This window comes from Canis aureus, chromosome 6, assembly GCF_053574225.1.
Source record: "Canis aureus isolate CA01 chromosome 6, VMU_Caureus_v.1.0, whole genome shotgun sequence".
NCBI classification, from domain to species: domain Eukaryota; kingdom Metazoa; phylum Chordata; class Mammalia; order Carnivora; family Canidae; genus Canis; species Canis aureus.
In genome coordinates, this window is record NC_135616.1 from 11,013,555 (window position 1) to 11,027,688 (window position 14,134).

The 14,134-nt window shown below is 39.1% G+C and overlaps 1 pseudogene; it reads left to right on the forward strand.

Annotated features, from left to right (window-relative positions):
• Positions 1-4,206: 4,206 nt before the first annotated feature.
• Positions 4,207-4,677, forward strand: LOC144315114 (small ribosomal subunit protein eS24 pseudogene; annotated as a pseudogene).
• The last annotated feature ends 9,457 nt before the right edge of the window (positions 4,678-14,134 follow it).

Consider the following 14,134-nt stretch of genomic DNA (forward strand, 5'->3'; position numbering starts at 1 on the left):
GAGAGGATCATTCACAATCCCCTGGTGCCAAGAAATCTGGAACTTCTGAAGCTCTGGGCTGATGCATCTTGCATTATTTATTTAGCATGCAGGAAATCCCTCTACCCGCAGTGCCAGTCTCACAAGGAGTCTTGGCATCCTTAAATAAAACAAAGTTGGGATTTTTTCAGGTTACCCAGGGACTTCTGATTTCCTGCTTTGTTATCTCAAAGTAAGCACAATGATTATACTCTTTTCCTTCTTCAAGGTGGATGACTGTACTTGGTCATTTTTCTTTTTTTTTTTTTTTTTTTTTTACTTGGTCATTTTTCTTAATGGCAGAAATAAAATAGTGGTTTGACGAGACATATTGAGCAAGGGGTTCAGGGAAATCGATCTGGTGAAAGATCGTTCCTTCTTGGCAAGAACCGAGCAGCCTAGAAGGGTATAGATACAGCATTTCTTTGTAAGAACAATCTTGTGTTCTTTCAGGGTTAACAACCTCCTTGACTGAGTCTAGATACTCTCTAGATAACTCTCTCATTTTAACTTTTCATTCTGAATTCATTTCAGACTCACAAAAAGTTACAAAAATAGTACAGTAAGTTCCTGTGTCCTCTTCATCCAGCTTCCCTCAGTGATAACATCTTACATAGCCATCGAGTATTATCAAAACCAGGAAACTGGGCAGCCTGGGTGGCTCAGCGGTTTAGCGCCGCCTTCAGCCCAGGGCCTGATCCTAGAGTCCCGGGATCGAGTCCCAAGTCGGGCTCCCTGCTTGGAGCCTGCTTCTCCCTCTGCCTGTGTCTCTGCCTCTCTCTCTCTCTCTCTCTCTGTGTCTCTCATAAATAAATAAAATCTTTAAAAAAAACTAGGAAAATTTGTACAATGTTTCTACAACACTATTAACTTCCCTACAAACTTGGCCTTTTTTGGTGTGTGGTTATCTAGACAAGAGGGCTCAGGAGCATCTTGGGAAGCATCCTACAATTTGAAACACTAACTTCACTTCAAACTCCATGAACATTCACAAGAGCCGCCTATGTACCGTGTGGAAGGTAGCAACATTTTCTTTTTGTAAGGATTAGCCATGACATCTCTATACAGCAGTAGTGTTTGGTTCAAGTTTTCTGAGGGCTGCAAACAAGTGCCAAAGAACCAGCTATTTACTGGTATTAGTTTTCTTACGTTGCATTTTGCCTTGTGTACTTAATAAATACAAGTCCTTACATTTCTATAGAGTTTTAGATTTATAAAATTTTTACACATATCTTACTGTATTTATCTCTTGCAATCAATCCAGGGTGTTGGGATCTATACTATATTTTATATTTTATAGGTTTGGAAACTAAGTGTCAGAGAGGTTAAAAGACTTGGACCCACGCCTAGATTCTGGTGATCAACTCATTCTAATGCCTCTTTTATTATTTCTACTCTCCAAATATTTTGTTGTTTTAACTTTTTATTGTGAATTTTAATGTATTGAATGATTCTATAAGGTTTGTTCTAAAAAAGGAACAGTGCCAAGCACAGCCCTTGCTCCCCTGCCCTGGTTAACAATCTCCAGAAGGAAACACTTAAACTTTTATCCGTAACTTTTGGTCCTTATCTTAACATCTCTAATAACATGCTTATACCACTATTTCTTGATTTTTCACTTTTAAGCATTATCTACTGATTTCTCTCATTGGAAGGTGAGCATTTTGTTTTCTATCATTATGTTTTCCACTGTTCCCATCTTATATGCACATTCCTTGACCACCCTCCCCTCCCCAACCCCACACTCCAAATATATCACAATTTTGGGGTATGTTGGTATTTGGGTATTTCTTTATTGTGACTATAAATGCTAGTCACTGCTAACTAGCTGGGTCTTATATATACTATGATTAGTTTTCCAAGCAACTTACTCATATCTAATATATTTCTGTATTTTTCTCTGCAGCCTGAATCTCCTGTCAGTATAACCAATTTTCTATCAGTTTTCATCTGTTTGGAATTGTCTCTTCCCAACTGTTTTGACCTGCTTCTTGAGAGGCTGGTTACTGTCTAGGCTCAAAATAAAACTGTCATCCTGGATTCCTTTCACCTTTTTCCTGGGGATTCCTTCTACGGCTCTCTTTTGTTGGATTCCCTGAATTCTTTCCAGGTTTATTCACTCATTTTAGTGGAATACTTCCTCTGGTATCTTCCTTTAGTATCTTCAAGCGTAGTTGGAGATAAATTTTTTGAGACTTTGTATATCTAGAGACATCTTATTCTAGTCTCATATTTGATTAATAATTTGGCTGGAGATAGAAATCTAAATCTAAATATCATTTTCCTGAGAAATTTTACACTATTTTTTTTGCTTACATTATAGTTATTAAGAAGTCTAGAGTCATTTTAATACCTGATTCTTTTTTTTTATTTTTTTTTATTTTTTTTTATGATAGTCACAGAGAGAGAGAGAGAGGCAGAGACACAGGCAGAGGGAGAAGCAGGCTCCCTGCACCGGGAGCCTGATGTGGGATTCGATCCCGGGTCTCCAGGATCGCGCCCTGGGCCAAAGGCAGGCGCCAAACCGCTGCGCCACCCAGGGATCCCAATACCTGATTCTTGATAAGAAATCTGTTTTATCCTTTTGGAAGTTTTTAAGGTTGTCTTTTCCCCTCATTTCATGGTTGTGTACCTTTGAGTATTACAATTTTCATCGGTAAGCACTTTCTATCTGAAAACCATTGTATATTGGTTCTAGGAAATATTCTTGAATTATTTCTATATTATTTTCTCCTCCCATTTGGTCTGTTCTCTATTTTTTTCTCAAATTTTCTTACATTCATTTGTTGACCTTCTGTATTCAGTCTCCAATTTTCTTATCTTTTCTCTTTTCTTTTCCTTCTCTATGTCTTTTTTACCTTTATTTTCTGAGAGATTTCTTAAATCTTCCATCTCCTCTAGTGAGAGTTGTTTTTTTAAATGTTGTTCATTGATTTCAAGATGCACATTTTTTCACATTTTAAAGCTTCTGAAATCAGGATGTATTTCATAAATGCCCCATTACTGTTGACCAGGAAGTAGCCATAGCATCATTGTCATTGTCTGTGACTTTATAAAATTGTCATTTTATATGAGTTATAAGTGCTGTTGATACCACACCCACCAAGAAATGTAGTTGAAGGCAGGAAAAATGCCAAATGCCTTGGCATTTCCTGAAGGCTGAAGAACTTTCAAAGCGACAAGAAGCTGGTGTGACCAACTTATACCTTGTGCAAGATCATCATTGAAGTGTGGAACCTCAATTGGTCCAGAATTTTCTGCTGACTTTGAAGAGAAGTGCATGATATCCACTGATACACAACTCAATTAGAAAAGATGAAACTGTAATATAAGTCAAATAAAATTATACCAGATTTATTTAATTTTTTTTAAAGATTGTATTTACTTATTCATGAGAGACACAAAAAGAGAGGCAGAGACACAGGCAGAGGGAGAAGCAGGCTCCCTGCTGAACAGGGAGCCTGATGTGGGACTCAATCCCAGGACCTTGGGATCATGACCTGAGCCAAAGGCAGATGCTCAATAACTGAATCACCCAGGTGCCCCAAATAGTGCCAGATTTAAATTTTGAGAAATGGATATCAGTAGGTTAGAAAAAAATCCCTAAGATTATAGTGGAGCAATTGGCTAAGAAGTGCTGCATAATCTGGGGTACCTGGGTAGCACAGTCAGTTAAGTCTCTGACTCCTGGTTTCAGCTCAGGTCATGATCTCAGGATCATGAAATCTAGCCTCATGTCAAGCCCCACATCAGGCTCTGCACTCAGTGTAGAATCTGCTTGGAGTTTCTCTCTGCCCCTCCCCCTCTCCCCTCAAATAAATCAATCTTTAAAAAAGAATGATACATAATTTATACTCTAATGACACAAAGAAAGAAACTCAATGAAGGAGAAAAAATGTTAGTGATTCTGAGTTGGGAAGTGGTTTCAGAAGATTCAGACTCTGAATGTGAAGATGTTTAAGAAGTAATGCGTTTTTCTTATATTTTCATACACACAAACAATGGTGATAATGTATAACACATCTGTCTTTTTTTTTTACATCTGTTTTTAAGTCATATTAAAAGTTCTTCAGTAGGTAAAAATAAAAATTATGCATTTAAAAATTTTTGCATGCATTTAAAAAAATAGTACAGTCTTTTCCTCCCCAGCTGCTAGAAGCTCGGCTGCCATCATGAACCACACAGTAACTTCATGACCAACCGACTACTTCAGCGGAAACAGAGGGTCACTGATGTTCTTCACCCTGGGAAGGCAACAGTACCTAAGACAGAAATTCGGGAAAAACTACCCAAAATGTACAAGACCACACCAGATGTCATATTTGTTTTGGATTCAGAACCCATTTTGTTGGTGGCAAGACAACTGGCTTTGGCATGATTTATGATTCCTTGGATTACGCAAAGAAAAATGAACCCGAACATAGACTTGCAAAACATGGCCTGTATGAGAAGAAAAAGACTTCAAGAAAACAGCAGAAAGAACACAAAAACAGAATGAAGAAAGTCAGGGGGACTGCAAAAGCCAACGTTGGTGCTGGCAAAAAGTGAGCTGGAGATTGGACAACAGAAGGAGTAAAGATTCTGCAGGGGCTTTATCTGTGGTGACTGTGCAGATTTTTCATGAGAGGATTAATAAACTAAGGAGGTTAAAAAAATAAAAATAAAAAATGGTACAAAAATAATGATGTATCTTATGGTTGATGCCATTTTAGAGAATGGGTAGTTTTTATTTCTAAGAGTTAGGTTTTTTCCAGAGATTTTTTGGTGACATCCTGTTCTTGTTTCACAAGTAAAATATTTGATAATTTCCGTGAGGACATTAATGACTTTTTTTTTTAAGTTTTCATCTGCATGTATGGTCTGAGTTTCCTCTGAATTGCTTTTTCCCCTACTGATGTTCAGAACCTCATTTTTCATGTAAATAATTTCCCCTCAGATGTCTGATAACAAAAATTTACTACTAACAAGCTATTTGAACTCTCTGTAGGTAGATTAGAGTAAGTCTTGGGCTTTCCTAGGATGAGGACCTGTTCTTCAATGAAAACTATTACTGCTTCAGAAGTTTTTAGGTATTTTCCCTTGAATTGTTTCCTGCCTGGGAGGTTTATGCCTGGTAGCCAGCATTCAGGAAGCAACTTTGGTCCTCTGACAAGGTAGGGGAGGGCATTCATCCAGATGAAGGTGTGGGGAAGAGGGCTGAGGATGTGACCCTCCTGTCTTCATTATCTCTCAATTCTCAGATTGCAGCCGTTTCTCCATTGTCTGGTGCTATTCATGGAAAACCAGGCTTCCTTTTATGGAGGGCTAAGTGAGTTCACTCTTCTGCTTTCTGCCTTCCAAGATTTTGCAGCTATTGTCTTCTCTTTGACTCTCTTTGTTCTCTGGGTTTAAGGCTTTTGTTTGTTCCTTTGCCATAGTTTTAGTTGTATTTCCAGAAGGAGAAGCAGTTAATGTGTATCTTCTGTCTTTAAACTGAATCTCTGCATATTCTTCTGCCTAATTGGAATATTTTCAAAATAAATCATAATTTTCTGTAATGTTAGTATTTCTAGATGTTTCTTTTCTTTTTTTACCTCCTCACTTTATACTATCCAAACCATAATCATTTTGTTTTGTTTTGTTTAGAGCAGAGAAAATAATTTAATTTAGGAAAGAAGAGAAGGAAATGGAAGGGAACACGACTTTAAGTGGTATTTTATTTAATTCCCACAAACCCCAGTAAGATAGGCACAAGCATCCTGTTACATGGAAGAGAAAGGTCAGGGAGGTTACATACCTGCCTCAGAGTTTCATTAAGCAGATCTGAAGTAGTTCTTAAACTCTTGAATCTGATTCTTCTTGCTCTTTCTGTCACTCTATGCTGAGAAAAGATGAGAACTATTAGAAGCACCCTGTCAAATGTCTTTGGTACACATTCTCTTCTTCTATACCCTCAACCAGAAGCAACTCATATAGCATTTTACTAGCCTCTAGCTCCCTCCAACCCCTAACACCAACCAGCTGTAGATCACCAATCTCAATCAAGACTCCTTATGGTTGAAACTTTTTGGGGGGTTTTGTTTCCCAACTGAGAAATGGAAGTATTGATATATAGACATTTCCAGTGATCAACACAGGTGAAAGTCAGCCCTGACTGGTAAGCCTAAAAGGGAGTCATTTATTCTGATTATCAATGTCAAAGTGAGCTGGGTCAGTGAGGCCTGGAGCCACATCGTCCTCATGAGTTCAGCTGAGAGTGGAATATGACAAAGGCTGGGCCTGAGGGGCAGAGGTCAACAGACTGTGATCTGAAAAGGGAAGAGTCACCACTGAAGGCTTAAGGGGCAATCACCAAAAGAGATCAATCAGACAAGGTGATCCTTAACATGCCACTTTGGCAGGATCTGGAGTAGTAGAAAGGGCTGTTGGTTTATTACAAGTAGGACAGGACCACAGATAAAATACAGGGCACTGAGTTAAATTTTAATTTCAGATAAGCAACTGATCATTGCTTAGTATGAGTCTGTCCTGTGCAATATGCAGGATATGCTTATACAACAATTATTTTGCTATTTATCTGAAATTTGAATTTAATTAAATGTCATGTATTTTTATTTATTAAACTTAGGAACCTTAAGTCAGGAGTGGATGTGAGTAGCTTCCAAAGATATTTATAATGGCAAACCACCTTGAAGGCTTTCTTGCAACGTATCTTATAAGGAAGCCAAATGCATGTAAAAGAGCAATGAATCCACTCACATTGAAGCAGGGATTGGGGGGCCTCTCTCCCATTAGCTCCCTATCCCACTCCCCATTTCCTGCAATGGCTTGAGGCACCACCACCAAAAGTGAAAATTTACTGAAGCGTGTGTACAACTTCTTCCATTTAGGACAGAGGTTTCTTGGGTTATTTCTACAGGCCCCTTTGGAAGGTATTGCCATGTCCATCAGTGGAAATAGGAGAGTAAGTGTTGACCAGCTTTGAAGGCCGTGAAAGCCATACTTGCAGGAGCCCACAGCATCAGTGCCAGGTGGCGGGACTCTGCCCCCCAAGGAACGAGGAACAGGGGCTCCAGTGAGCAGCACAAGTCCGTTGCCTTGGTCCTGGAAGGGGCCAGTGTGGATGGTTTTACAGGGCTTCTCTGGTATCTAGGGGATCTGATACATGAGCCACTGAATGGGGTCTAGATACTATCAGTATAATCATAGAGGGAAAGAAGTATATACTTTCCTCAAGTGGCACCATTTAATGGAGAACCCAGCATGGTATGATTTAGTGCATGATATTTATTCCTTCTGATACTTCTACTTTTAAAGACATTGTTTGTAATGCATGCCAAAGACTCCAGATTAGTTCAAGACTCAAAGGAATAGGGAAAAAAATAGAACTATAGTTGAAATTCCTGAGTGTATTTATAATAATACAAATTTTGAGAGCATATCAATGGATCTTATAGTCAGCGGGGGAATCACTACAACACTGGATGGTTCCAGCTGATACAGACTTAATGAGATTTTGCAGCATGAAGGATATTCATGACAGCGAATAAACTTTTGCACAGATAGGACCAGGAAAGACAAAAAGGAAAGATGATCAGTGTGAATGAAAAAAGTGCAAGGTCTATGATGAAACCGCACAAATGATAAAGCTTTTGTCTTCTGTTCTAAGCAGAGTGATCTTCAATCCAAGACAGATGCAGAGAGCATCTAGCTGCTTAAAATGAGAGCAAGGCTGTTGGCTTAGATAAATGACACCCCAGAGTCCTGAAAGAAGTTGCAGATGTGATCACAGGGCAATCTGACCGGGAGGGCTGGGGGAACAGAGAGACGGCAAAAGACCGGAGATGGGCAAATGAGTTCCAGATTTTCCAACGCAACAGGAAAAGTGACTTATGGATCTGTGCACTGGTTAAGTTTAATGCCGAGCTTCAGCGAAACTCCAGAATGAATGATTAAAGGGGCTTTGTATGTATTTATTAAAGAAAGTGGTGACTGCAAGGCACTCTCTTGAGTTCCCTGAAATCTGAGCTCGGGCCAGCCAACCTTGTTTCCATTTTGAAGGGCTTGACTGGAGGAACAGGAAAATACTGTAGTCAGGAGTGACTTATGTTAGCAAGACATTTGCCAGGAGACTCTCATGACATCCTTGTGTACAGAGAAATGTCGACTGCTGATTCCAGGGTCCTCTGTGTTCCAGGATTCACCACATTCGCGACCTCAATCACAAGGCTGCAAGGAAATAAAATGATTGTAGCAGAAATACTTACAAAAGAACTTTTTTTTAAACTAGTGACTTTTGAAGTAGGATAGTCACACTCAAATATCTTTCCTCACTTGTGTTAGTTTGCTAGGCCTGTAATAACAAAATACCACAGACTGAATGGCAGAAATAAATTTTCTCACAGTTCTGTAGGCTGGAAGTCCAGGATTAGGGTGTCAACAGGGTTGGTTTGTGTTCAAACTAACCAAACCATTTCCTTGGCTTGTAGATGGCCATCTTCAACCTGTGTCTTCAGGTGTCAGGTAGTCTTTTCTCTGTCTGTGTCTTAATCTCTTTTCCTTTTTTTTTTTTTTTAAAGATTTTATTTATTTATTTGAAACAGAGAGAGAGAGTGCGAGTGCAAGCAGGTGGGAGGGGCAGACAGAAAAGCAGACTCCCCACTGAGCAGGGAGCCCAATGTGGTGCTGATCCCAGGACCCCAAGATCATGACCTGAGCCTAAGGCAGACACCTAACCAAATGAGCCACCCAGACACCCCTAATCTCCTCTTTTTATAAGGATACCCTAATGACTTCTTTTTAATTTACAGGAGGCATTCCCTCTATAAAGACCCTATCTCCAAATATAGTCACTATTTAAGGTACCGGGGGTTAGGACTTCCACATGTGAATTCCAGAGGACATAATTTAGCTTGTAACATCACTTTTTACTAGCATCTGTGCCAGCCCAAATCACCAACTTCTCTGTCTGATGATGGCCTGCTGATTTTCTTGTATAATACAATAATTTAAAAAGGCACTATAATATTAAATGCTTACTATGTGCCAGGCACTATTTTACCTGCTTTACCCATATGTACTCATTTAATACTTATTAAAACTCTATAAGGTAAATATCATTCATTCATTCATTCCCGAGAATTGAGGCTCTTAGTCAAGTAGGATTTCAACCTGGATGAGCTGGACCCAGAACCCATTTAAATAGCTATCTTATTTGAAGGAATTCAAATCAGTTGCAAAGTGAAATTTTAAATCTTGCAAATGATGTAGGATTTCAAGATGTCTTTCAGAGAATTGCTTGAATGAAACCCAAAATAGAAAACAAAAAAAGGGATATGGCACAGTCAGATTGTTAATTGAAGAAGAAAAAAAACCAAGAAGATGGCAAAGGACCACAAAAGTGAAGTATTTGAATATAAAAGGAAAAGCAAGGACCTCAGGACAATGAATCAAGCCTTCTAATATTTTTGCAAGAATGACAGTCTTTAAAATTGTAATCTGAATGTCAAAAATAAAATGAAGATGATTGTACTCACTGCCATAGTTTTGTTAGAAAATCTTCCTTCTCCCATGAAGTAACAGGACTTGAGCCATTCTTTTTTTGTTCTCAGAACTGACACACTATTACCATCATAACTGAAATCTTGTTAACTCAAATGTGAAATAAATTAATTTGTGAGATGTTTGGTTTTATTTTTTAAGATTCATTCTAATAAAACATTATTTTCAATATTTAGTGGTTTTTTCCCTGTTTTAAATGTTTTTTTTTGTTTGTTTGTTTGTTTTTTGTTGTTTTAAATGGTTTTAAGTGGGTTTTTTTCAGGATTAATTATGCTCTCCTAATGACCTTCTGTATTATTTCAGCTGATTAAACAGTTGCATCCAGAAAGTATTAATTAATTAGTGTCAAACTGCAGATAAGTATTTCTGATGACATATCTTGGGGATTTTGTTTTATTATTATTTTTTGAAGATTTAAAAAATTTATTCATGAGAGACACAGAGTAGCAGAGACATAGGCAGAGGAAGAAGTAGGCTCCCTGTGGGAAGCCTGATGTGGGACTTTATCCCACGACCCCGGGATCACGACCAGAGCTGAAGGCAGACACTTAATCCCTGAGCCACCTGGGTGCCCCAGGGGATTCTTGTTTTTTATTTTAATGTTTAATTTGGTGAAGAGCTATCAAACATGCTTATCTAATAAATCTGTGTTGAAAACCTGGGACGGAGGGGTACCTGGGTAGCTCTGTCAGTTAAACATTCTCTTGGTTTCAGCACTGGTCATGATCGTAGCATCCTGGGATGGAGTCCTGCCTCAGGATCATCGTAGTCTGCTTGGGATTCTCTCCCTCTCCCTCTGAACAACCCCCACCCCCCACCCCCGGCTCAGGCTCTTTCTGTCTCTCTCTCTCTAAAATAGATAAATAAATCTTTAAAGAAAAAAGAAAAAGAAGAAGGAAGGAAGGAAGGAAGGAAGGAAGGAAGGAAGGAAGGAAGGAAGGAAGGAAGGAAGAAAACCTGGGAGGGATAGCTTATAGGACAGATAACATCAAGATCCACCATGATTTCAGGGTAAGAACATGAACTAAAACCATAAGGAGACTTTTAACTAGAAAAAAATGCAGTTAGGTTAAACAGTATCTATTTCATAAATGCAAAAGAGTTACAGACTCCAAAAGCACGATTTAGATGCTTGATGCATTCTTAGATTAAGCTAAATAACCCTAGTTTACCATGTCCTACCTACCTATCTACCTATCTATCTTGCGATCCTTCCTAGGTATTATTAAAAACAACAACAACAACACCGGTGTAAACCAGAATATGACCAGGATATCAAGATATTGGAAAACAATGTCCTATAGAAAACAGGGAAAGAAAATATCGAGTCCTTAGGAAATGATACAAAGACATACGTAGGTGCCATTTTCACATGATTGTCAGTGTTCTCAGGTATTTGGAATGTGAAGAGAGTAGCTTGTTGGGGGTTGCTCGAGGGAACCTGGGGTGAAATAGTCAAGAGGTATATTTGGGCTTAACATATTAGAAGAGCCTGTAATGCTTAAATTAAGGAGGGCAGTAAATGCACAGGAAGCCGTGATCTTCTTGTCCGTTGGTCTCCTTCAACCATGTTTTGTATATTTCAGTGTCTTTCACCTCCACAGTTAAGTTGACTATAAGTATTTTATTCTTTTTGATGCTACTGTCAACAAAATTGTCCTGTAATTTCTTCTTTGGATTGTACATTTGTCTCCACATGAGATTAGCTTTGCCTGTTCTAGAATTTCATATAAATACAATCATACAGCATGAACTCTTGTGTAAGGCTTCTTTCAATCTTCATAATTGTTTTGAGTTTCACCCATACTGTTGAGTAAAATTCATTGCTTTTTTATTCCTCAATGGAACTGCATTGAATGAACATACCACAACTTGTGCAGCCAGTCCCAATGTTAATGAGCATGAGGCTATTTCCACTTTGAGGTTATTATGCATAAAGCTGCTATAAACATTCTTGTACAAAGCTTTGTGTGGATGCATGTTTTCAATTCTCTTGGGTAAGTACCTGGGAGTGGAATTGCTAGGTCATAGGGTAGGTGTATGCTTAGTTCATAAAGAAATGGGCAGGGCAGGCTGGGTGGCTCAGTGGTTTAGCGCCATCTTCAGCCCAGGGCCTGATCCTGGAGACCTGGGATCAAGTCCCACATCAGGCTCCCTGCATGGAGCCTGCTTCTCCTTCTGCCTGTGTCTCTGCCTCTCTTTCTCTCTCTGTGTGTCTCTCATGAATAAATAAAATCTTAAAAAAAATAAAAAAGAAATGGTCAAGACCTTTTCCTAAAGTGGTTGAGGTAAATGTATTTTTAAAATTTTAGTAATATTTTTCTCCAGTTTTGCACGGTGGGTCTCTTGATGATCACCACCTGCCAGCCAGTGCCTGCTACGTGCTGGTGTTAACCACCACACCAGGGGAAGAAGCCGCTCATCTCTGGGAAATGAAATTTGGGCGCAGCACCTCTTACAAAAAGAGGTTTTGTGGTCACAAGAGTTTATTGCTCAGACGATCCAGGGGTTCTTCCAGCCTCATTCACATGGTTATGCCCACTGCACTTCATCTTCCTTTTTATTTGGTCTGACTTGCCTTTAAAGCACTTTTCTGTTCAAAGACACATGTTCTGAGGAGTCAATGAAACCCTTTTCATTGTGGATGTGATAGCAGGCACAGCCTTGGGCATCATGACATTCTACTTGACCCTCGTGAGGCAGGAAAAGGATATTTTTACTTTTCAGCTTTAAATCTTAAAGTAAAATACAGTCTGAAGCTCTAGACTGTATAACTGGCATTTGCCCACCCACTGGACCACAAGGCAGTAGGTAGTTTGGGGCAACTGAGATACAGTGAGATTGTTTCTCTCTCAATGAGGCTGCTAACCAGCTGTGAGACAGCTCCCTTCTCAGGGTTACTCATGGAGTCAAAAGGGTCTTTGTGCATGTAGAACTTAGAACATTTCTAGAGGACAGACCACAGTAAGACAAGACACTGAACAGACAGTGTCACAAAGGGTTTTCCGAGGCTTCCTGCTATAGACTGTGATAGATTTTGTTATAGGCAAAACCCATCTTATGGAAGTACATCAGTTAAGATTAGGCTCAGAGGAAACTCAAAATATCAATAACATAAATAAGGCAGAAGTCTGTTTCCCTCACACACAGGAGTCCAGAAGCAAGTGGCAGCCCAGGGCTAGATAACTCCATGATGGCGCTCCAAGGCTCATTCCAATAGACATAAGAAAGCCAAAAACACTTCCTCCCAGAGCTCCAGAGGAGACAACTCAGCTTGCTCTTTCTTTTATAAATTGAAGTATAGATGATACGCAATATTACATTTAGTTTCATGAGTATAACCTAGTGATTTGATGAGTCCATACATTATTCACTCTTGCTGAAGAAGAAGAAGAAGAAGAAGAAGAAGAAGAAGAAGAAGAAGAAGAAGAAGAAGAATAAGGAGAAGTTTTCTCCTAAGCCTGATGTTAAGCACAGGTAGTGTTAACAAAGAGTATGTGCCTTTTCCCCATAAGGAGACATCTGGGAAGTACCAGACACTGTTGCTTACCTCTGGTTGGCCTGAACCCTTGGTTACATGGCCACACTGAACAGCAGGGGAGACTAAAAATTGGGGTTCTGGTAGTAAACTAAAAGGGGAAAATGAATGTTGGGAGGTAATAATCCAGCTCTGCCATAGCAGCACTGGTGCAGAAAAAAAATCTGTGATTAGTTTCCACATGTGCTGGAAGGTGCTGGTCAGCAGGTTGATAGGGTTATGACCAGTACAGTAGTCAAAGCACCCTGGGGATGGTCACACATCAAGCTTAGCCCTGTGGAAGAACCTGACAACAGATGGAAAAAGGCACACAATACTCTTCTTCCTCCTAGAGATCCAGAGGAGAGAATTCTTTTTTAATGATAGCTTTACCCCAAGCCATATGTTAAGCACAGGTACAGTTGAGACAGAATATGGAAGAACTGGCAAGTGTCTGGTCAATTTAAGCTAGGTAGACTGCTACCTTAGATCCACTTTAGGAACTAATTTATCTTGATTAGTTATCCATATTGATTCAAAAGGAAAATACTGATATTGTTTCAAAAGGAAAGAGGTTTTTCCCTTTGTTTTGAGGCCCAGTCTAGATCTAGAGAACTCCCAAATCTCTGTGTTACTTTATAATTTTTACCATCCACAACTCTGTTGTCATGAGGATGAGTAGAGTACAGCATTTTATTAAGTACTTCAAATTATTATTATTATTTTTAAAGATTTTATTTATTCATGAGAGACACACAAAGAGAGGGAGAAGCAGGCTCCATGCAGGGACCCCGACATGGGACTCGATCCCGGGTCTCCAGGATCAAACCCTAGGCTGAAGGTGGCACTAAACCATTGGGCCACCCGGGCTGCCCAAGTACTTCAAATTATTACAGACAAGGGATGATTTAAGGCCAAATGATTTTATTATAATAATAATAGTAATTATTATTATTACTAATGTAATTTTAAAGGCGATCCAGTTTTTCCAACTTGAAGTCTTTCATTTACAATTCAATGACTTTTAAAAAATGTTATTAAAAATATACTTTTCCAAGA